This window comes from Diadema antillarum, unplaced genomic scaffold (genome assembly GCF_040938485.1).
Source record: "Diadema antillarum isolate AM-2024a unplaced genomic scaffold, OU_Dant_1.0 seq00001494_RagTag, whole genome shotgun sequence".
Classification (NCBI taxonomy): Eukaryota; Metazoa; Echinodermata; class Echinoidea; order Diadematoida; family Diadematidae; genus Diadema; species Diadema antillarum.
In genome coordinates this window covers 330,203-356,808 of record NW_027272231.1, presented here as the reverse complement: position 1 = coordinate 356,808, position 26,606 = coordinate 330,203, and the positions used below count along the sequence as shown (strand labels likewise).

The 26,606-nt window shown below is 39.8% G+C and overlaps 1 pseudogene; it reads right to left on the bottom strand.

Annotated features, from left to right (window-relative positions):
- Positions 1–23,262, bottom strand: part of LOC139710024 (uncharacterized) — a 52,654-nt pseudogene extending 29,392 nt beyond the window's left edge.
- Between the last annotated feature and the right edge of the window lie 3,344 nt (positions 23,263–26,606).

Sequence of the window (26,606 nt, the reverse complement as noted above, 5' to 3'; positions counted from 1 at the left end):
AACACATCAGTGAAAGTTTGGGGAAAATCAGACAATCCGTTCAAAAGTTATGAATTTTTAAAGTATCTGCACAGTCACTGCTGGATGAGAAGACTACTACAGTGTATGATGTCATGTGCGTGCAACGACAAAGAAAATTAAAGGAGAATTTCACAAAACTTCACTTTTTGAATAAAGTACGCATTTCTTCAACATGTTACTGACATATGTCAAGGGTAATATTATTCCCCCTGCCTTCTGAAAGAGAGAAGTTAAGTGTTTTTTTGTTATGCTAGAAAAGTGAAAATATGTTGAATTTTCTTTATTCTTTCTTTATATCGTTGTACGCATTGTGACATCACAAGCTATAGTAGACTTCTCATCCAGCCTTGAGTGAGCAGACACTTAAACGGGTCTAGCGCTCACCTGAGTATCGCAAGTTCACCTTTCACGCAGTCACTAATCTAAATTATTCACAGCTCTACCAAAATTTGACCAGGCATTCTCAAGTAGAAGATGAAACTGTACAATAAGGGCCCAAATTTTTTAAGATTCCTTAATTTGGGGGGGGGGGATTGGGGCCCCCTGGGGCCCTCTGGGTGGGGCATGGTGCCCATTTTTATAAATTGAGATCCTGACCCCCTAGGGATGCTACCTGCCAAGTTTGATGAAAATACACCATGAGGTTTTCAGGAAGAAGATGAAAATGTACAATTCAGGTCCCCATTTGGACCTTCCCAACCACCCCCCCCCCCCCTGCCCCCAAGAGGGGCACCCCTTGATCTCCTATGAACAAACTTGAAAATACAGTCATTAATGTACTCACTCATAGTATTATCTTACCTCTATAACTTCTGATTCTAGAGAAGATTTTTAAAGATTCCTTCATTTTGGGGGTTTGGGGCCCCCCTGGGGGCCCCCTGGGTGGGGAATGGTGCCCATTTTAAGAAATTGAAATCCTAACTCCCTAGGGATGCTACCTGCCAAGTTTGGTGAAAATGGGTCATGGGGTTCTCAAGAAGAAGATAAAAATGTACAATTTAGGCCCCATTAGGACCCCTCCTCACCCCCCTCCCCTGGGTCCCAAGGGGGGCACCCCTGATTCTGCCATGAACAAACTTGAAACTACAGTTATCAATGTACAAACTCATAGTATTAACTTAGCTCTATCACTTCTGGTTCTGGAGAAGAAGATTTTTACAGATTCCTTAAGTTTGGGGCGTTTGGGCCCCCTGGGGGCCCCCTGGGTGGGGCATGGTGCCCATTTTAACAAATTGAGTTCCTAACCCCCTAGGGATGCTACCTGCCAAGTTTGGTGAAAATGGGTAATGGGGTTCTCAAGAAGAAAATGAAAATGTACAATTTAGGCCCCATTAGAACCCCTCCCCACCCCCCTCCCCTGGGTCCCAAAAATGCATAACGTTTGCACAGATTGTCCGATTTTCCTCAAACTCTCACTGATGTGTTCTACTAATATTGCTGCATTCATTCAGCCCACATGTTTATGAAGGTGAACTTGCCCTTTAAGTACGATGGACTGTGGTTGCATTGTTTTCAGAGTTTAGCCAATAATCGCTGCACCAGCATTTCACAAATGGTATGGAAAAGGCATTGTATTAAAAGGAGATTATGGTGTGAGTTGAGGGAATGCAGCAATATTAGTAGAACACATCAGCAATGTTTGAGGAAAATTGGACAAACTGTTCAAAAGTTATGGATTTGAAAGTTTTTGGTGCAGCTATTGATGGATGAGAATACTGTTACTTTTTTTTTAAGTCATGTACTGACAAAGATTCACTTTTCTAACATAATGAAAGAGCATTTGACTGGACTCTACAGTTATAAAAACAGGGGGAAGAATACTGTAAAAGTGGAAATTTTTGCGATGTTGAAATTTTCGCGCATTTCGCCCAATCAGAAACTAGCGCGGAAATAAAAGCACGCGAATATTTTTGCTTGCCATTTGTTCCTGTGCGTGATGTCTTGATTCCGCGGAACTAAAAACACGCGAAACTCTTCTCACCTGGCCAAGCGCATGAAAATTAGTCAAGCGAAAATATCCACTTTTGCAGTATTATCTTTCATATATATGTCAGTAACAAGTTCAGGGAATTTGTGCTTTTCATTAAAAAAACAACAACAAACAAACATGTGGAACTCTCTTGGTATTCTTTTTTAAAATCATTGTATTTGTATGTGATGTCACTAAGTGTAGTAGTCTTCTCATTCAGCAATGGCTTCACCAAAACTTTAAAGATTCTTAACCTTAACAGATTCTTAAAAGATTCTTAACAGATTGTCTGATTTTCCTCAAACTTCACTAATGTGTTCTATTCATTGTTGCTTTCACTCAATTAACAAATAAATTTGGGTTTCATTCTCCTTTTACCTACTGATTTCATAATGATGCAACCAAGGGCAGGGTCACAATTAGTTGTTTCATCACAGGTGCAGATATCATCCTGTGCGAGCTCTTCTGACAATACAATGCACTGGTGATGCATTGTTTTCAGATTTTCTAAAGCCAATAACTGCTGAGCACTTCATTAAAGGTACAGGAAAGGTAGGCCCTATTATTTGCTATATTTTGCTGCATTTGCATTTACATTAAAATAACAAATGCATGAAATGAATTTCCATCTTGTTACTATAAGCAAGAGAGGGAGAGAAAGAAAAATGTGAATGAAAGAGAAGGGAATAATATCACTTTCTAAACTATTTTAGGTGAATACAAAGTCTGAAAGTGAGGCTATCAGCTATTAAAGTTGTATTTCACATGTTGACACTTGTACAATGGACAAAAAGGGGAAGTCGATTTGAAACTTCACAAAGTGCAAACTGGCAAGGTCATGTGTGATGTTTACCACAGAATGCTGACATTCTGAGCTTGTAAGGGGGCTGTCACTGCCTCTGGAGAAATGTTGACTATCCTTGGACAGTGAGTAGATGCTGGCAAGTTACATTAACTAATCCAACATGCATGATGTAAGTTAAGAGGGTTTGTAGCAGTGACCTACAGGATTGTTACACATATTCTGGAAATAAAAATAGGTAGCACTTGAGCACAGATAGACTGCTCATAATTTTTTTTTTTCCAGACACCACCATCTATGTTCAGACAGACAAAACAACAATGTGTTATTTTAGGGACATCACTCAAGCATCGCAGTCCAGAAATACATGTAGTTTAGTGGGCGAAGAAGGCACAAGAGTTAAATGTTCAGTTGAAGTCATATCGACACATATGGAGGTAAAGACACTTGGAGGTTGACGATTCACCTTGCTACACCATATTAAAGGGATCGTATAGTTTTGGTTGAGACATAACTCCAGGTTTCTAACATTTTCTGGCGAGATAATGACAAATCTCTTATGAAATATGAAAGAGCTTGTAACTCCAAGAGGGATTCAATGTTTATTTGGTGCAAGTTGGTTTTGAAAAGGCTGAGATATCAAAAACAGAGCGATCCTAATAAAAGGTGGGACCCACCTTTTATCAGCATTGCTTTGATTTACTTTTTTTCCGGATGTCTCAGCCATTCCACAACCGATTTTCATCATATACTGTAAACTTTGAATTCCTCTTTTAAGGCGTGTCTTCATCAGCCCAAAGTTCGAACTAGCGGGATATTTTGCGGTCTGGGAAAATAGCCCGATACAGCGAATGTGCGTCTCCATCAGCTTGCACAGCCCGCTTGGGGAAATTAGCCTGAAATTTGATGCATGCGTACTTTGCATCATTACTCTGCTTATAGCTCGCAGTTCGAAAGTGGATTTCCCCGTGCAAAATCTCCTACACCGTACTCCCCAAAGGGATATTGATAATGCTAAGGTACTCTTTCTTCTGACCAGTGAGACATCTTATGAAATTTACGATTTGCAGAGTTTAAACGCGTCGTAAATACACACAATCTGCAAGAATCTTCAGCTCAGGTAGAGTGGACCAGAAGAAGTACAAACAAGGATGAAAATGCCAGCATCTACGGTACAGAGTTTTAAGAAGATGTCAACAACTGTAGGCCTAGTACGCACATGTGACCCTTGAATACACCGTGCGTGTACATGTATGTACACAGTCACTAGCTTGTTTATGTGCTTTACCAATAATTTCCCACAGCCAGCTGGCTAATCAGAAGCGTGGAGGGATCGAGAAAATTTCGGGCTGATTGAGACGCACTCTTAAATAGTGCGCTAGTTCACAAATTAGCGCGCTTAATTCACGAACTAGCCTAAGATTTGTTGGGATATTTTTCCTATTTGCGCCTTCACCACAGAAACAGCGCGCTATTTTTTACATCGGGCTAGTTTCATAACCTCAGAATAGCGCACTTGGGGCTGATGAAGATACACCTTTGGAATGGTATGCTCTGCATTATTTCATAAGTGGTTTCTCGGTATCTCGTAGGAAGTTCAAAGCCCAATCCTAATCTCCACCAATACAACATCATCCCTTTAACTACACAGGTAAACAGGTTTAAACTGCTTTTCCAACAATCCCATGTTACACTGTATTGCAGTATTGAGAGTAAACATGGCCTCTTCACTGTATGCTGGATATGTAGGTCAGGGATGTCACGAATCGACATTTGACTTTCTGACCAACACCCACATACGAAAATGTTCACACGCTACATTTTTCCTTCTTTGCCTGAAGGTTTTTTACTAATAATCACGAGTGCTGTTGATGGAAGACAACAACATGGATTTGCCGAGTTATGGTCTATAGATGTTACATAATTGTCTCAATTTAACGCAAGCAATACAGAGCAACAGACCTGGCAAACAACACATACAATCAGACAAAATCATGTCCAGTCAAGTTTAAATTACAGGAGTTCTCAAGGCACCATGGTAGCCACACATTCAAACACTGACTGATGCATGAAAGATGCCAAGTTGCGCAAAGTTGTAGAAAATTTACGTCCAAAGGTAGATGACTTTTGTCCTTAAATACAGAAGAATTCCCTGGATTTGGGCTGAGAAGCAGCAAGAATTTCCGATGAGTCCGACTGAGGGAGTCTCTCCTGTGAACCCACAGTAGTCTGGTGTGAAACCAAAATCTACAGACATGTATCCAAATGGACCGTCTTTACCCCCCACCCCCTCCCATCCCCTCCCCCCTCCCATGCACTATTTGAACATTTTTGAAAGGGAGAATCTACTCCAGAAATAATATGTGTACTACACACACAATATTTTAAAGTTGTGTTTTGTCTTGTGTTTTATCTTGTCTTTAAATCAGATATTCTCATAGTCGGACATCATGATATAAGGTGGCAGCTGGAATGAAATAAAACCCATGGTTGGCACATTTTTCAGATGAAATTATCTACTCTTCTTCAAAAATTGCCTTTGAAATTTCATGAAACTATCAGATATGGTACATGTTGACCTTTCAGGTAGCCACAAGAAATGTTATTGATAAATTATATAAAAAAGGTACATCACGGATTCTGAACGCTGACTTTTTTACAGCATTGTCTGCATCACCACGAAGGTTCATACACTGTATGCTTGTGCATGCAAAGCTTTCATATCAGATTCACACTGCAGCTACGAACATGTACTGTACAGGTAAGCTGTTTGTTTTCATTTTATCTACAAATACCAGAAGTGAGAAATGAGAATCATAAGAATCGATGTCCTCAGTGGATCACAGCTTACGAAATGACCAAGGAATTGATTTCAATTTGATACTACAACTCATGTACAAGTACATTGCAATGATGATGCTAAAACTTGATAGGACAAAATATGCTCCTGCTTAATACCAAACAGCCTGCAGCTATTGTAGCTCCTTGGACCGAGCATTCTAGACAATCAGTCATATATATTCTTTTCCTTTTCAATTCAATATATAAGTATTCTCAAGATGGTCAAATCCCATTCCTTGTTCCTCTGTTCTCCAGTAGCATTTTCCTGACACAATACAGGTATGTACCTTCAACTCCGTAGTCACCCCTTTTTTTTTTCTTCCAACCTGTAAGGTAAAAGATGCGTAACATACATTCTCAAGAAAATTGCCTGGAACACCAGGGGGGATGTGGAAAAAAAAAAAGAGGAAGAAGACTCAGACGAAAATCCTTGTAAATCAGCATCTGGCGAGGGATAAAAAGGCAGAATGCTAATTTCTTTGGGTATTAGTGCCTCGAATGGCTTGGTACTGCGCCACCTCCATCGCATGATACGTTTGAAAATTGGATTTTAATAAAAGGCACGCGTTGGATTACAGGCAGGCACGTGAATAAAACCCACTTCTGTAATATGGAGTGCAGTACATATATCATGCATTCTGGCAGTTTTCAGGGTACAGGTATTCTGTCCAGCAATCCCAAGTCTCTTCACATATAAGCAAAGACAAAAGAAAACAATAACAAAAATGGTTGCTTTGCAAAATAGCATTGATACTCACGTAGAAGCTCAGTTAAAATCTGAGCAATGATAAAGCTTGATCATATTAAGTAGAATACCAAATACATATGTGGTGACATTTGTGTGGATACCTTTACTTGCCTTTTACATTTCAATGGGGACAGCAATAAAATAAGCATGTTTAATGTGTAATACACTGTACAATATGTATACAATGAATATACAGTAAAGATAATGTACACAGGCAATTCCGCGGTTAGTAACGTTACAGTTAAACAAATTCAGATACTAATTTTTACTACTAAATCACCATTTATTCATTTCAACTCAAAATCATGTTACAAACATGTTCATCCTTCCCAGGTTTATGATATAGAAAAGAATGAATACAATCCAATGAATATTAGAATTGCTATGGCAACTAGAAGGGCTGCTTAGTAACGTTACGAAAAAAGGACACAACAAAGAAATCAATGGGTTGTAACAAAAAGTGTGCAAAAATTCAAGTTACTTCAAAGTGCTGCATTAATTTCAATTATTGCATCATGACAAATGATCACGCAAATATTTTTAGCAGTTTGACCGATGATTTATTAGCTAGACCCTCAAAAGCAAGGTTAGTAATGCTACAATTAGTAACATTACGTTTGTCTGGAGTAATTCCACAGGTCATTTCACCCTTTTGTAATTGACAAAATGTCACATGACTTCTGGAGTATTTAACTGTATTCATCTTTTACCCCTTCGCAAAACTTTGAAGAAAATTTTTTACAGGAACCCACTGTAATTCGCATTTAAGTGAATTTCAATGTCCCCAGTCCCATATGTACATTTTAAATGATGGTTTTAGATCTCGCAAAACCATATAGATACGAAAAATAAAATCTACTGAATTTGAAAGACCTTTAATGATTGGTGAACATCCATGGCATTAGTTGATACCTAAATTACAGAGTAAGACAAAGAAGCACATTTCTTTTATCCATGTCGTGTCCACCTGTAACTGCGGAATTGCCCACCAGTATCTTTAGCATATAGTGTGCATGATAATGAGCGTATATGTGTACTTATAATACAAAGTATACAATAATGATGTGTGTATGTGCATGTATGGAATGTATATTTTTATGTTTGTATTTTACGTCCAGGTTTCTGGGCGTATGCACAAAGTTGTGTATGTCGGCCTACATGTAGGTCTACGTGTCACAGTACGTGTGCATATAGTTTTTCCTGTGAATTTGATGAAGTACATGTCATGGCTGATTTCCTCTATCTGACAGAGATGATTATGAACATGAATTACAATGTACTTTCACATAACATCTTCTTGGAAAGGGTAAATATAAAATGGGGCACAGAACATCACAATCAGGGGCACATCTTGGCAGATGAAGCCTTTCAATACAGAGCTGCAGATGTGACCACATTGGGCATTCTGAGATACCCACCAAGCATTTTCACATGTACAGCTGTACCACAAATGTAAAATATTATCACATTTGTCTCAGCATGACATGTTTTTAAACAGATACCATCTACCCAAACACTTGTACAGAGTACTGTATGTTCATCTCAGCTATCACTAAAAGTTGCTGTTTATTCTTTCTCTTTTTTTTTTCATTAGAGTACAATCTGGAAGGGGATTGCCATTAAAGTTACTATGTTACCCTGTCATACTATATTCAATTATTCACTGCATATTAAACAATGTCCTCCACATTCATTGGGTTGTTTTTACGCAAACTGAGAAATCAAATGCAATGAAAAGTTCACATCAATTGAAGTTGCACAGTGGTTCATCTATTTGTCTGTGTGTTCGTTCTTGTTGTTATTTGGACATACTACAGGCTTCCATGTTGTGGAATCCTGTTAATTTTATAAACTTGTAATTTTTGACAACTGTACAGTAAGTTAAGATTTGATGGACTTTTTAAGTTTTTCATTTTACTGCAAACATGTTGCTATACAAATGATGCACAGGATAGAGTGCGTTAGTGGAGGCGTAGCACACTCGAGATCTCACTAACGCCACGAAATAATCCTGTGTATCATTTGTTTTATAAAATGGGTCGAAAACTAACAGCATTTTTCACGTACCTTTGTGGGTCAATACCAGTCAGCTACATGTAGCACTCGCTCGAGAGAGTCGAGTCAAGCACGTCGCACTCGGAAATCCCGCACATGTAAGTACTGTACGTATAAGAGTACTGTATACGTACACCACATAATATGTTATGCACACAAGAAAGGCTGGCCGGCAGCCCGAACTAGAAGTTGTTTACAGGATTGACAACGCGTATAGTAGCGCGCGACGCACTTGTAACAACTGATTGAGTGCGCACTGGTACTGCAGTGCAATGGTACTAAAGTAATCAAAGCCCACATGACTCATTTCAGCGTTTCCTATTGGCTACGTTCTTGAACCCATTTTATAATAGCTGTCAATTCCTACTGTAGACAAAATCTAGTATACAAATGATGCACAGGATAGAGTGTGTTAGTGTAGGCGTGGTGCACTCGAGGGTATTTACAATTGTGAAACATGTTGCACTACATTGTAAATACCCGAGAGTGAGCTACGCCTCCACTAACGCCACGAAATAATCCTGTGCATCATTTGTTTTATAAAATGGGTCGAAAATTCGAAAACTAACATCATTTTTCAGCGTTTTTCACGTACCTTTGTGGGTCAAGACGTCCGAAGATGTTTGTCCCAAACATTTACGCACGTCGCACTCGCGGAAGTCCCGCACATACAGTATAAGTATAATGGGGGGTTGGGTTTCCGGACACTTAAGTTCCCGCATGAAAACTTACTTATTTTACATAGAATATGCACCCTTTACCTTAAAGACTTGATATAGACTCCTCATATAGGCCTACTAGACAACATACTCTGAAAACGGCGTGAGAATTAACCTGCTAAATCGTTGGATTTGCTCTTCAAAGTGACTCCATGTACGCGTCTGGTCCCATAATGCTTGGTCTACTGTACTGTACAAAGTGTACGTATAGTAGAGTATACGTACGTACGCCACACATGTTATGCACAAGGGAAGACAGGCCGGCCGGCCGGCAGCCCGAACTAGAAGTTGTTTACAGGATTGACAGTGCGTATGCATGCAATTCATCAAAGGAGCCGCCGCGCGCAAAGACGATCGGCAATCTACCATAGGATTACAGGCAGTGCAATTGTACTGAAGTAAAGGAAGGAGGTGTGTCTCATTTCAGCGCTTCCTATTGGCTACATTCTTGAACCCATTTTATAATATGCAATATTTGCATAAATTTCTATTTGATACTGGGGCCTGCTCCACACTTCACAAATTGTGTGAAAGCTTCAACATTACATGGCAAACTACAGACTATAAAATGCTAACCCAATAAGTATTGGTAACTTGTCTCAGTTGTTATTGCAATACACAAGCTCAATACTTGGCTCTTCCTCATGAAAGTCAGGATACTTTAATACATGTGTACCTGCACATTGTATGCATATTTAAAGCAAACAGCTGAACTTGTCATTAGATCTTCTGATACCCCCTTACTGTACGTGTCAGGGACTTTGGACGGTGTGTACAATTCTGCAGGCTTTTCTGAGCCAATCGGCACTCAGAGCATACAAAGGCTTAAATGAGAAACCTCTTATGAAATATGAAAGAGCATGTAATTTTAAGAAGGATTCAACGTTTATTTGACGAAAATTGGTTTTCAAATGACTGAGATATCCCAAAAAGTGATAATAATAAAAGGCGACAGGCCAGGATCTCTTTGTTTCACCTTGTTTTTGGATATCTCAGCCATTTCAAAACTGATTTTCATCAAATAAACTTTTGATACCCCTTAGAATTGCATGCTCTTTGACATCTCATAGAGTGGTTTCTGAATATCTTGCAAAATGTTAAAAGCTAAATCCTCACCTCAACCAGAACTGTACATTGTACACACCCTTTAAACGGAGGGAAACTTCAGAGTATGACCTGGACTTCTGACCCCTTGACCTTTCCACGAGCTGCTACAAATTCAGTTTGTGATTGTTCTGGAATACTGCATGGACAACAGTACAGCTGAGCACATTTGTAGTGTTGACTGATCACTGCAGAATTTGACCATGATCTTTGGCAACTGGCTGATGAAATTTTGACTCTACACATAAAAACTCTGTAAATACAACTCTATGCAGAAACATCAGAATCAATATTAGCTTTTGGCTGTTGTTGGTGTTGTGGGTCACATCTTTCAATAGCTAACAGTGGACCACAGTCCCCATTCTACAGTGTACTGTAGTAGTAGTACTTGCCATTCCCTCTTCCAAGATTTATTGTTTTACCAATTTTTCAGTTTGGCTAAAATTCAGCAATCTTTTTTTAAACGTGGCCCTGCGTGAAACAGTTACTAAGTGCCACATGCTGACATCTATCTAGAGCAATTACACGTACAATGTTTATAATCCACTCGAACAAAGGCTAAAGTCTAACGTACAATTACATGACTGGCAACCTAATACCTTTCAATCAATATTCATCAGTGGGATTCATACCGACGTACAAAACAAAACTCACACGATTTACCTACAAAATTCCCGACAGAACTAACATAAATTCACACCACATTATCATCGTAGAAACACTGGCGTAGCCAGGGGGGGGGGGGGGGCGATGGGGGCGGTCGCCCCCCCTAAGATTTGGACCGGGGATTTGGGAGGCGGAAAAAAAAATGCGTGTATACTGTATGCATGCACATACATTTCATTCAAAGTGTGCACCAGATCGTTGAATTTCAATTCAAAATATGCAAAATCTCTCGTGCTTGGGAGGGGGTATCCCCCTCCCAAACCCTCCCCCTCTGTGCCTCTTTCCCTAGCTAAGTACACTTTTTAGATTTACAAAAAATTCTGAATAATTCTGAGTGCACAAGACTTATCACTTATATTCCGAAAACTGAAGGTTCCCTCATGTATAAGGGGAATTTCCCCTTTTAATCGACCCTTTCCTCCCTCAGCCCCCCCCCCCCAATCAGGTGTTTTCTTTTTTTTTGTGGTGATTTCCCAAATGTTGATTCCATCAAATATGCGTATACGAGATATCTCAATTTCAACCTTAAAAAGATAAAAGCTCCATGGGAAGGGAAGGGTGGAGTTAACACTCGCCCACGCCTTCTCCTGTGGCTATACCCAGATCGCTTTATTTCAATTCTAAAAACGCAAAAGCTCCGCGAGCGGGAAGAGGAATCCCCCTTCCCCTAAGCTCTACCTCACTAGACTTTATACATACGCACAGATGGTGCACATTCGGAATAAGAGCTAAATTCCGTGATTTTAACACTTCGATGAAAAAGTATCGCACCAAAGATTTGCACCAGATCGCTGAATTTCAGGTCTGAAAACGCAAAATCACCTTCGTGTGGGAGGGGATATGCCCCTATCTACACCCTCGTGTGCATGCTTTTTCTGTTTGATTGCTGAACAGACAGCGTTCATGATACTCAGTGTAAGAATTAGTACAAGAAGACTAGTGTATTCATATTATACCATTTTATAGGCAAATTGTTCAATAATAATCTACACTAAAATATACTGCAACCTTAAACAAGTAGGACTGTTTCAACTCGTTAAAACACGCAAAAACATGCATCAAATTGCACCATTTGCAACATCAAAATGCAAAAAGTTCTCACCGTGGGAGGGGGGACACCTTCCTCCCACACCCTCCCCTACCCCCTCGCTCGCTCCGCTCGCTCGGGTTTAGTCGCGTTCATGATATTCAGTGAAAAGAATTGATACAAGAAGTGTATCTAAATTATACCATTTTATAGGCAAATTGTTCAATAATAATCTACACTAAAATATACTGCAACCTTAAACAAGTGGGACTGTTTCAACTCGTTAAAACACGCAAAAACATGCATCAAATTGCACCATTTGCAACATCAAAATGCAAAAAGTTCTCACCGTGGGAGGGGGGACACCCCCCTCCCACACCCTCCCCTACCCCCTCGCTCGGGTTCAGTCGTGTTCATGATATTCAATGAAAAGAATTGATACAAGAAGTGTATTTGAATTATACCATTTTATAGGCAAATTGTTCAATAATAATCTACACTAAAATATACTGCTACCTTAAACAAGTGGGACTGTTTCACGTCGATAAAACGCGCAAAAACATGTATCAAATTGCACCATTTGCAACATCAAAATGCAAAAAGTTCTCACCGTGGGAGGGGGGACACCCCCCTCCCACACCCTCCCCTACCCCCTCGCTCGCTCCGCTCGCTTGGGTTTAGTCGCGTTCATGATATTCAGTGAAAAGAATTGATACAAGAAGTGTATCTAAAATTATACCATTTTATAGGCAAATTGTTCAATAATAATCTACACTAAAATATACTGCAACCTTAAACAAGTGGGACTGTTTCACGTCGATAAAACGCGCAAAATCATGCATCAAACTGCACCATTTGCAACATCAAAATGCAAAAAGTTCTTACTGTGGGAGGGGGGACACCCCCCTCCCACACCCTCCCACACCCTCCCCTACCCCCTCGCTCGCTCCGCTCGCTCAGGTTCAGTCGCGTTCATGATATTCAGTAAAAAGAATTAATATAAGAAGTGAATCTAAAATATATACCATTTTATAGGCAAATTGTTCAATAATAATCTACATCAAAATGAACTGCCACCATAAACAAGTGGGACTGTTTCACGTCGATAAAACGCGCAAAAACATACATCAAATTGCACCATTTACAACATCCAAATGCAAAAAGTTCTTACCGTGGGAGGGGGGGACACCCCCCTCCCACACCCTCCCCCCCTCGCTCGGGCTCGGTCGCTTCGCTCCCTCGCAGACTAACCGCCCCCCCTAAGATGAAATCCTGGCTACGCCGTTGCGTAGAAGTAAGCAGTCATGATCTATAAATTCACCATAAGAACATGGATGGAAAACTTCTCTGTAAATCACGGCGCAGTTTTGCGGGGTACCCTACCTGCCTAGCTGCCAGTGCACTGGGACGGCAGCTTGGACGGCAGTTATACATTAAAGGTGCATAGTCCCGGTAGTGTAGAGGGCGCTGTTGATGATACTGCCGATCACCATCAGCATTGATACGAAGATAGCCGAAGTTGAGCTGTCATCAAGAGTAAAGCGCGTAGGTGTTGCTAAGTAACATTGCCTTCGTTGTCTTCTCTGCGCATCAAGCAGTCTGTAGTAATGCCAGTGTGCGTGCATATATGTGCTTCTTATTATGACATCACAAAAGAAATTTGCTAAAGCTGTCATCCCCCTGAGCCGAATCATGAGCCGAACTGTGATCGGACCACTGACTACAGTGGATCGGACTTCTTCGGACTCGGGGAAGTGGGCCACAGCGTAAGCGCCAAAGAGGAGTCGATAGCATCTATAGGTCTCTATAGATAACTTGCGCTGTGCGCCCGCGTATGCATTTGACTAAAAACACGGGGACCATGCACCTTTAACATTGTGTCTCCCATATCCAGCCAGTTCGCTTATCCGGATGAGCACTGGTCCCGACATGGGCGGATAATCGAGGACGAACTGTAGCGGGATGTAAATCTCAAGATTTGCATCTCAATCTACATCTCAAGATTTTTGCCAGCGTAGACACAAAATCTCATTACATAGCACAATCAGCACTGCAATCCAAATTCAAAGAAATCTAGAGATTATTTCAGAAATATCAAGATAATTTGCACTGCGGTACGTGTGTGAACGCTGGAGCAAAAATGTAAAGATCTTTTCATCCAGTCATTTAAAACATGCATAATTGAACAACGCACCAACACAGAGGCAAGGGTCACCATTTCGGTAGATTTCAGGCATGTGCAGTTTGGTTGATAAATCATTGCGATCAGTTACTATAGCAGGAAATTTCTGTCCGTCTGAGTGGGCACAAACATCTTGGTGTTAAGATTTACCCTCATTATCCCGCTATTTTGTCTGTGTGAAGGCGACTATTGGCTCTTGTTCAATGTGCTTCATTGTTTGCATAACTTCCAAAATACCATTTTGATTCCCTACTAATGACAGATGTTTATTTCCTCACCTGCAATGAGCTTTTCTGTCTGGTAACCATGCATATTACATACTGAATAGACCTATACGACTCTACAAGGGACAAATTTAGAGAAATTATGCAAACTGCATTTTGTACTATACAAACACACAGCATGAGAGAGGTACAGTGTACATCTCTAGATATTTACATTTGTAGGTAATGCATGTAATTTTGCCTCATCATTTTATGAACTCAGCACGTATCACAAGTGGAATGACAACTTCCTGTTCAACACAAGAGTGTCACATTAGTGTTGATATTAAAGAAATCTGACATTTGCCCTGATGAGTACAATGTCTTTAACATTTGTCTTTTATTTTTCTTGGTATCACACATAAATGTAATATCCCCTCCGTGCTTGTTTATTCAGTTGCAAAAAGGGTCAGGTAGATGACTTAGCAGGCTATCCAGATTCTGATCAGGGAATGGGCAGATGTCCAGAATAACTAGTTTCAGCAACTGGCTCAAATGACCACAAATGCACATCTCACAAACATGCTGAATCTGCAGATGGACATGCTGCAGAAATATGAAAACATCCATGACCGTTTGACCTTTTGTACTCCTCCCACACCCCTGTTCCCCCCACGCAACACTGTAAATTGGATTAAAGAAGAAGATATCGGATGGGAGACCTTATCTTTGGACACAGCCGCACAGGTTCATCAAACAGCTCACCAGTGACAAGTTTGTGAGTGGTGTATGTCCAGCACCCATGGCTGCTCATCGGCCATGACTCATGGTTAACATTACCTAGTCATCTTTTACTCAAATACATGTCTATCTTATCCAAATCATAAATGTTATCTTTATTGTACTGTCTCATATCTATCTACAGGTCAAGTGAATTCTTAATGGGTAGGGCATTACAGCCTTGTCTTTGTTTTTTGTCAATCACACATTGTTATGACTGGAATAGGAAACAGATACTCCTCAGATCAGCGACTCGAGCTCAAAGGTTGCGCAATATCAAACAATAATTCACAAGTCATTCCTCAGTACTTCCTCAATCAAACTGGCTAGAGTAATTGATTCTCATGCACTTTATACTGTTATGGTATTGTCTGTTAAATGTAAATTCAAACCAGAGCTGAACTGTTGTCTATGAATGACTCATCAGAAAGAGGCTTGAATATCTTTTTCACATGAACAGAAGCATTATACAGGTACATATAGCCATAATATAATATGGGGTTTTGTAAAATTGTACAAAAATAAGGGCAACTTCAAAAGCACTCATGCTTATCTTGCAAGAAATCAAGTGTAATAAACCTTTGCATAAAACCAAGGGTCCTGGTTTTTGATTAAGCAAAAAGTATCATTTAATCATTCAGCATTCGAGCTATATAAAAGATATATTTGCCAACTTTGAATACACTGGCATGGTTCTGCATTGCATAGTAACCCAGGCAAATTTTTGCTCTGTGGACATAAAAATCACACATTTTGTGCAACATGAAATTAGTGCAAAAAATGCACAAATTTTTTGCTTATTGTTTTGCTTTCAAATTTGGTAATTTGTGGTTTTATTCATGTTCACTAGTCCCACAGTGCATAATGCGGACCAGTTACCTTATAAATGTATAACAGCAAGTATACAGTTGTAGTTGTATGTTGCCAAAGCCCTCAACAGCCAAGGCAGTGGGTGAGCTTTTTGAAGTACCGTACTCACTCCATTGTACATTGTGACAGTCCGCAGAGTTCATCTCATTCTGCTGAGCGCAAAAAATGAGTCGCGAGAAAAAATTTCCACTTTTACGGTATGAAGCCTACTTGCCTCGAGGGGCTATAGAAAGTGAAAGAAGACAATAGAGAATCCTAATCATGTACAGCGTGGCTTACAAGCACACAGAATTCAAGCTGTAACAGTTGGCAGGTACAGGTAATTATTCATTTCTGATGAATCTACTTTTTAGCCTCTGACAATCTGCATCAAATCATGGCACTAGACGTACGTGCATACATGTGATCTTTGATACAAACTGTAAAGACTGTATGTGAAATGGACACTATTACTATTAGACAAACTATTGAGGAAATAGAAGTACACAGGTGGGGCTTTCTTTAATTGAATGCAATCAATACATTAAAAGCATTATTTGCCACTTGCAGATGAAACAAAATCACGTTTTACAGCTTCAAAATAGTTCTAAAATGTGAGTTAGGGATGGAAAGAACCGATGTAAAAATGTCAATCAGTATAATCAATGTTAAGTTTTGAAGTACAAAATGTGAACAATAGTTATATAAATGGTTTCTAGACTAAACCATCTACAGTTATGGTTTGTTGAGAAAAATTGTGGTATCTCCTGTAATATATTTTAGGCTTTATTGCAAAATTTTTGGATGGTAGGATGTTTTGTGATACAACTGACCTATATTAATATGCATTAAATGTGATAACTCGAACATGTTTTAAATCACTGCTCCCAGTGGTAAGTTACAGTACCTTTAATGACCTAAAGGTGATGTCACACTTGTGAGAAACAGGCCGCTTTTAAACAAGAATGAATATGAAACATACAGAATGCAGAAGGCATCATTACATGGGAAATAATTGAAGGCTCTATAAACTTTATTGGTATAAAAACAAGTAAAAAGACTACAAGCTAGTTTCTGGCATTCTGAAGGAATACACATTATTTTGCAAATATCTCATATTTTACTGAGAGTATTACTCAATATATGCTCCGTACACATGTTTTGGAAGTAATTGCCAGTTTGTTACAGTTTTTGAAAGTTGCACCTATTGTCGGTGAAAAAATTGCAAACATGGTCAGGAGGGGTAAAAATAAAGGATGATATTCTTGCAAGCAGACCAAACTAACGATGATCTACATGTAAATCAAATGTAGGACATTTGAAAGACACATTCATATCTGATGAAGATAACACTATAGGTTTTTTATAGACAGTCAGCAAGTTTAAAGCCTTAAACAACCAAAAAGGGCCTGTTCTCACAGCACATCAATAGTCATGATTATTTGTGTTGCCATTTGAATCGCTGAAATTGCTTTGTGTGTGTGTGTGTGCATGTGTGTGTGTGTGTGTGTGTAGAGACATAATAACAGTGACTAGTAGTGACATTTGAATCGGGATCAGTGGACCACTTTAAGAGTGACAATTCCAAAACATTCATGTTTTTGTTTTTTTTTCCATCCTGAATAGAGGCAATTACTTGCAGTGCGGAGAATGGAAGAGCAATGTGCAAAATGTTAACACTATTTCATATTCTTTAATGCAAAGTGCATGTTGGACACTTGGGGACAGTCAGGTTGAACTCCTGAGACCCACACATATGCGCCATTTGGCCTGCTCAAACTGGTGCGATTTGGGTCACAATATCTTTTGCCTGTGTATGTGCAAAAAGGAGTGGAAAGAAAAGCATAATTTGAATTGTACTCATTCAGCCTGTGTTAATGCTAATAGGCCTTATGGCAACTTCTACTCACTGAAGGAAGTACTTAGTTTAATATCACACTAGCGGATGATATCAGGCACTAAGAAAATATGGTATATATAATTTTCACTTTTATGCCAACATCCCCCTCCCTGCCAAACACACAAACACAAATGCACACGTATTATAGGCAATCTTAGGCAGTTCTAAAATTCTATCATTTTGCAAAGGGGCTCCAAAATGAGTGATTTAGGTGTTAAAGGGTTAAGACTGGGCTTACTCTGAATTTCTCACATTTACAATCACCATGGAGCCTGACCCTGAGCGGGGAAATGATGACACAGCCCCTGGATAAATCCTTAAGCCTGGGTATTTGGAAATGGGTACATGCACTAGGTATTTTCTATTACTTCTCTCCAAAAAACAAATTGCAACTGACTGCATGTAATGAAATCAATCAACAATCAAATCCAATCAAAGGCGGCTTGGCTGTCAGTCAAAATCAGACCCGCATTAATCACCATTTGCAATTTGATTTTGCAGTCGCAAATCAAAACGCAGGCCTATCAAATGCATCAAGACCTGGTTTGCTTTGGTCCCGGATTTTCATCTCTGCATTAACATTCATGGGGAATTACTCTTGTACATGACCGATTATTCCTCCCACTCTAAACGCTCCTTCATCCGCCTACCATGCAAGTCAATCCTGTCAATCATCCGTGCCGCAAGTTGGGGTTTGCCTTCATGAATATTCACAACAGTTTGCACTCGTTCACAACATAATCCAACACCTCTGATTAGGGCTTTCAAACACTTGCAAGCCTGGCTAAGAGTCACACTGCAAAGCTGGCCCTCTTAATTGGGGTGAGGGTCCCGCTCATGTAAGCAGGGCTGTTGCAGCCTCCGGAAATTGCGAACTTTCAAAGAATGTGCACTGGTCCTCATTGAGGTCACCCGAAAGCAAAAATCAGAAGTTCTTGGCAAAACTGTGCTCAGAATATGTTACACATCTACATAAACTGCTGAATGTCTGTGGATCTGATGCAAAGTTTAAAGGATAAGTTGAACTTTGTATTCAAACACAAATAAGGGCAGTAAGCTTGGTTTATTGACTTTACACACATGAATTGACATTTAACATGTGGTGCTTCACACCAGACTGGCTCCAGTTTAAGTTTGGTCCATAAAAGTCCGGCAATGACTGGGCACTTGGACTACTATGGGATATAACTCATGTTTGCTGCATTGTGCTAAAGGGAGCTTATTGGATTCATGATCCTCTGAAAGTTGCCTATCAATGCTCCATTTCATTTCACTGGCAAATTACAGCTGTAATTGAATATTTTCATCTTCTATGCATAAACAGCAACTGTTAAAAGGCATGCACCTCTCCACCCTCTCCTCCACCCCCCACAAAAAAAGAAAAAACAACCAAACAAAAAGAAACAAGAAAAGCACTCCAACTTGTTTTCTAAAAAGTTCATGACACTTCTTTCTAATTCCATCAATTTGCAATCGTTGCAAAAATCAACCACTAGTGATATTGTTGTACAGGTCCAAATTCACAAAATAGTACAATTGCAAAATATACCAAATATAGAAAGAAAACTTTGTGGTAGTTGATTGATCAGCACATTACTTGCTGAACTGGAAATTAAGCCATTCTGCAAGATACAATATAATTTGAAATAGAGCACCAAAATAATCCATGGAGGCAACTAACCTCTCTGACGTATGACATTAAAAAACAAAACAAAACAAACAAAAACAAGAAATTTACTCCATCAAAGTATACATCTACACACATACTGTAGCTTCAGGAAGCATTATGTATGTGTGTGTGTGTGTGTGTGTGTATGTATTTTTTTTATACTATAGTATCTTGAATGTCAAGATGATTCTTCATATTACAGACCCATCCATCCAAAAGAACAAAATCTATTTTGAGGTATTTTTATTTCTGATAACAAACACATCACATCTGTCTGCAAAAAAAAAAAAAAAAAAAAATTGTATTTGTCTAATGATACCATTCACCTGAACATCACCAATATGCATTGCATATGGGCATTCTTGAAAATGGAACCTCTAAACAGTCTTGTGTGCTACCATTTGCAACTGGTTTTACCTGTACATGATTTTCTTTATCTTTTTTTTTTTTGCGTATGAACAAATCCTGCTACTTTCCAGCATCACTGCTACTCATAGGACGAAAAAAAAAAGCAGTATCAAATATATGAAAGATATTTTTCTCTGTGGAAAGTATCCAATACTTCATCAGCCACATCTGCCCTTGAGCTTGATGCTTGCATTTGTGCGACACTGCATTCACCCATTCAGTTTTTCCTGTCATTGTCACTATTCATCGTAAGGAATGAACCTTGCGGAAATGAAGTGCACAAGAAATAAAGAAGAAGAAGAAGAAGCGGTTTGACTTTGAACTACTTGGCACACATACGACTTCCCATCCCTTTCATTTGTCAAAAGATATATGAACACACACACACGCACACATACACAAATACACACATATTCACAATACATGATGACTATAATAACCACAATAACAACAAAAGATCCCGTGTGCCTGACAACCCATCTCTAATGAACAGCAAGTATGGAAAGAGATCTAGATCTACTTCTCCCTCAAGGAAACTGGCAGTGTCAGCATCCATTGCGAGCGATTAACAAAGGGGCTTGATATGAGGCCGGGGCACGGGTCTATCGCGGCATATTGATGGCCCGGCAGAAACATCGGGGTCGCCGGAAAACGAGAACGCACGCTCTTGATTAGTCTCCAGCACTTTAGGACGGAGGATGTGTCGCGTACCGTATATTCATGATTAAGTAAGAGAAGATTTGAGAAGCAAAATTGTGCTTTGAAGACGGCATGGGATACTTTTAAGGAACGACAAGAGTTATGAAGAAAATGAGGCAGAATGGTGCAAGACATGATGGAACAAGAACAGAGAGGAAGACACTGAAAAGAAGACCAACAGGATTTACAAAGTCTGTGTTCTGCTAGAGATATCACGACACTATTATATTCAGCACTACTTTTACACAAGTTTAAATAAGCTCATTTGGGAATAAATGCTGATCCTTATCACTGGACGATATAAACGGCATTCAAGTGTTTATCACACAAAATTTTACATAATCTCAGTGTACTAGTACAGTTGTATGTGTCTTTGGGTCTTGTGACATGGTGTACTCATCAATGTCACCATTTTAGTATTTGATTTGTATGAAGAATATTTCTATAAAGTTGTAACATGTTTTATACCTCAATTCACACAGAATACAGCTCATAGTCTACAGTGTACATGAAGCATAGTGTACATGAAGATATGATAGATAATGCATTTATAATAAACTGCATATAATACGCACTTAAGGAGGGAGAAATGAAATATTTAATTGGTTCTATTCTTTTTAAAGATATTTCATGACATTTAGGCACTGTTTTCTGATCTCATCAGCTTTACTATACTGTATGCTGCACCTCAAGTGTGCACTAAGTGTGCATGATATATGCACAACTCAAATACTTACAGATTGAAATCCATTGGACCCATTTGCCGATGAAAACCCTTCAAAAAATGATACAAATAAAAAAATTCCTGGATCCAGATGGGAGTCTGGATCACTACCAAAATTGAATCTAGAATCTGTTCCTTGTGTTATCATCTTTCAATGTAGGTTTCATCCAAATCCATTCACAGCTTTTTGAATTATTCTGTAAAGATACAGACAGACAAACAAATGCTAACATTGTATTAGCTAGTCCTCAATCTGTGTTTTGCATTTCTCCAAACAAAAACTGTCTTTTTTAAAAGAAATTTGTAATACAGTGCTGCCCTTCCTGTGTCTTAGAAAATATATTTCAAAGTTTTTAAACAGAGGGTTGGAAAAAATATTTCCTACTACTCTAAAAGAAAAAAAAAGGGAGAATTAGTAGCACTATTTAAAAAAACAAGAAGAAAAAAAAAGCATGAGGACTCGCAGCTAATATCTATAGGTACAGTATATAATTACACTGATTTACAGTGATTCTAATAATGCTTTTCACTGCATGCTATTGTTACGTTCTCACACCACTGTCATCAAAACAGCAACTTGCTTCAGGGCTCAAATCTTCCTCTGAGCTCTTCCACATGGCTTTGCAAATTGATGACCCGAGTAAGATTGGGGGGGGGGGGGGAAGGAAGGAAGGAAGATCTGGCTCTCACCTGCACAACATCCTCTGACTTTTCCTTGGGTCCCTTGCCCAGCATGCGGGTCACCATGGCAACGACATCATCCTCCACCTGGGCGCTGGCGTCCTGCGTCCGCGAGCCGAGGTCCTGGCTGACCTCCTGCATGCGCAGGGCGGCCTCGGCCAGGGACGTGTCGTGGAAGATGGCAACGAAGGTCTCTGCCAGGTGGTTGCTGGCCTGGCACATGGCGTTCATGGCGGTCAGGCACTGCCCGCTGTACGTCTGCAGGTCTTCAAGATTGGCCTGCAGGCTGTTCGGCAGGCTCCGGTGGAAGTGCGAACGACTCTTGGCCTCCCCCGCCATGGTCCTGCCTCTTGGGCTTGGCGCTCACTCAGTAGGACAGATCGGGACTTCCGATGCCACTGATAAAGATGGTGGTAGTGGTGGTGGTAATGGTGGGGCCAGGGAACAGAAAATTGTCTCCTAGAGAGAGTTTTGATTCAAAATTATTGACTTACAAACTCCTTGAAAGACCAACTTGTCTCTGAAATAGTTGACTTACTATAATGCAAACCAGAGGAAAGAGGGCATATGACACTGTTTCTTATCCTGGCCCTTGGTTGCATGCGTGCAAGAGCAACATGATGACTTAGTGCTCCAGAAGAAACGCATCTAGATTATAACCCTGAACTCACTTCCCCTACAGATTCCATCTGTATTTGAGAGCGAGCAGGAAGGGGCAAAAAAGGAAAAAAAGAAAAAGAAAAGAAGATATAGAATTGCTTCTGTCGTGTCTTTTCATCTACATGGTGACTTGCACACGCAGTGATCATTCAGAAATACAGCACAGATCAAAGGAGATGGCATCAGTTGCATTCATGACTGTCAACAATGGACGGACTCCGACAACGCTGGCAGGGGACGCCCACATAACAGCGGCACACTTTCCATTTCCCAGCTATCCACTGTGACGCCACTTCCTCTTCACCGCAGCACCAATCAATTGGGGGAGTGTGTCAGAGCGCTAAACCTTCACTTCAACTCATCAATGTGTCCATCACTCGCTGGCTGCCGGAATGGCTGTAAGCCGCCACCACCTTGCCTTTGTAGGCTCCGCTTGAAGTATCGATAGATGACGCCCTGAGCGTCAGTGTGTGCATAATTGTTTTCTCCGAGTTTCTACAGAGTATTGTCTCCTGCCTTTGTTGGCACGGCGATTCCGGAAGGTCTCATCAGCAGCCAATCTGCAATAAACAGCAACAGATAATGAAAGAGAAAAAAAAAATCTTTCCAATCCTTGGATGAGAAACAACAAAAAAGTTGTTGTTATTGCAACTGATGACTCCGGAAACATCAGGAAAATCTCAACAGGAAGCTTTCATTTTTCATACTATTTTTCTGTATCAAGTTGGTTGGTAGTTTTACCTTTGACCACCCATTAATCAAATTACTTTGTGTTTGCAGTGCTGTAGCAGATCAAAACTAGCATTTAAACAAATGCCCTGGCATACTCCTCACATAGCAACACTTCAACAGAAACTGTAAAAGGATAAGTCACTCTGACGATTCCTACTAATTCTACAAAAAGAAGCACTCTTGTAAACTTGATAAATAACAATTCAGAGCACATTTGTGAATAATAATCATGCTTGAAATATATGTTTATATATAACATATATTTTTTTTGACAGAAGGATAAAACTTTGTGGTTTCTATGAAACTTCATATGAAAGAACAAGTTTGGATACACTTTCACGAAAATCAAATTAATATCAAGACATTCAAATCACTCATTCTCGCTTGCTTCTAAACAAAGTGTATTTCACCATGAACAAATAATCTTATAAATGTTTTGTAACAACAATAGTACAGGGGAAACTCGGTATAACGAACACTGCTATAACGAGATATCGGTTATTACGAGGAAATTTTCCCGGTCCCAAATTTCCTTCCACACAAGTCTATGTAAAATGTTACTCTTATAGCGAGATCGGCTATAACGAAATAACTGCTATAACGAGATAAATTGTGTGATTTCCAAACAAAGAAAAACATAGCCAATCAAACCTGATATAGCGAGGTAAAGCAATTTGTAATGTCTTTGGGTAAAGCTTTACTTCGCCTGTGCTATCATGTTCCGAGATTGTAAAGCTCGATGCGCCAAAAACTGTCTTGTACACACATATTTTCTTCAGTTCACTCTACAGCTATGTAGCACCGCATGTTGTACGTGTATCATTGTGTGTGTGCGCGCGCACTGATACATGCAGAAAATTGTGTTGGGACGGCCGTATACATGACATCATCATGACGTTTAGCAAGTGTGAGGATATCTGATGCTGTGATTGGCTTTCTACGTAGGGAATTCCCCATCTTCACACACACACAGTCATAATGTACATACAGAATGTGTCACACACACACACACACACACACACACAGCATTGTGCAGACCATATTCAAGCTTTCCACACACAACACACACCCATACTATAACCACACACCAATCCACAGACGATCTTCACATAATCGCAAGCTATATAGATTTACACATTCAAACATCTACAATTAATAAGAAAAACATTCTTGATATCGGGTTTCATTGGCGAAAAAAACATCTTCTTTCCCATAAAGGTGAGTAATTACCTCACACACATTACCAAGTTATCAGTATTGATTGAAAGATGATTGGTAGTCCCACATGTGCAAATTAATGTCTTTATGTTATGCTTTCTTTTATGCCTACTGATATACAGTGTATAACTAGTATCATTCTTATTTGCTAGTAAGTTGAAAATTCACACTTTCTTTGCCACTTCATATTTTCTCTGGTCCCCCAATCGCGAATTTAACCACTCGCGAAAATGTGTGACATCGGCAATTCGCGAAAATTTATGTACGCGAAAATTATAGCGTATACAGTACCTCATTAGTAGACTTCTTTTCCACATTTATTGCCCTGTGCCTGACAGTGCCTCAATAGATTTTATTCACACTTTTTGGGGATCATTCCTAATTGAAGGGCATCCCAATCGTTCTTGAGGAACTCAAAGCTCATATCTGATATTCAAAGTACAGTGGAAACTCGATATAACGAGATGGTCGGGACCGAGTCGTTTTCCTCGTTATAGCCGATATACTGATATACTGTGTAATGCATCTATAGGCTTGGCCAACATAACAATTTATGGAATTCATGTTCAAATAAAGAATGAACTTGCGTTTAGACCAGGTGACCAGAAAAGTCTGTCAGTTGATGTTGTAGCAGGCATCGATTTCATTGTTTTGTATTGAAGGCAATAACAACCCTTTTCTTTTGACTTAGACCCCGTTTACAGGGCTGGGCCGAGCCCAGCCTCAATTGCGGGGCCGAGCCCCGCAATTTTGTCCGTTTACACTGCCAGGCTCGGCCCCGCTTTCAATTAAAACCTTTCAATATTTTGTCATAGTGGCGCTCTGCTTGTAAACAAACACAATTTGGTATAGTCTGGTTTTTAGACCCTTTGCCAATTGGATTCCGTGGAAACGAAGTCGCCGTTTGGGCGAAGGCCTTTGCCGAAGGAAAAATCCTTTGCAGGACAAAACCACCTTAAACTAAGTTAGTTTTCGACGTTGAGGGGGTTAATATCCTGAATAGCGAAATGGTACGGGCAGATGGTCTGGAAGCCAGACTAAAATTGGCTGCGCATTTGGACCAGTTTGTGTTTACACTGAGAAAATGCCGAGACCACCTCCAGAACGTGGCCAAATGCGCGGCCAATTTTGGCCCCGCATTTGGCCTCTTGCATGTTTACAATGAAATGAAGGCGGGCTCAGCCGCGGCCCAGCCCCGCACTGTAAACGGGGTCATATTGCAAAATATCAGGCTTGCTGTCAGGTGGATGTGCTGACAAGCGCCAATTAGATAGGGATCACATGAATGATCATCACATCACAGATGCCTATCATGGTCAATTAACGAACTAAAATGCCTGCCGGTACAAATGACCTTTTTCTGCTCATGCGCAGAGTGGAATTACAAACTGGTCTATTACATTGTATAGTGTAAGCACTGGGTTTTAAAGGGCAAGTTCACCTTCATAAACATAAGGATTGAGAGAATGCAGCAATATTAGTAGAACACATCAGTGAAAGTTTGAGGAAAATTGGACAATCGACGGAAAAGTTATGAATTTTTAAAAATTTTGTGTTGGAACCGCTGGATGAGGAGACTACTACAGCTTGTGAGTCATATGCGTACAACAGTATAAAGAAAATGTAAAGAAAATTCAACATATTTTCACTTTTTTCGCATAATAAAAGAGCACTTGACTTGCCTCTTTCTAAAGGCAGGGGGAATAATATTACCCATAACATTTGTCGATAACGAGTCGGGGGAATGTGTACTTTTTTCAAAAGATGAAATTTTGTGAAATTCTCTTTATATTTTCCTTACATTGTTGTACGCATGTGACATCTAAAGTTATTCACACACTGCAGTAGTCTTCTCATCCAGCGGTTACTGCACAAAAACTTCAAAAATTCATAACTTTTGAACGGATTGTCCGATTTTCGTCAAACTTTCAATGATGTGTTCTACTAAT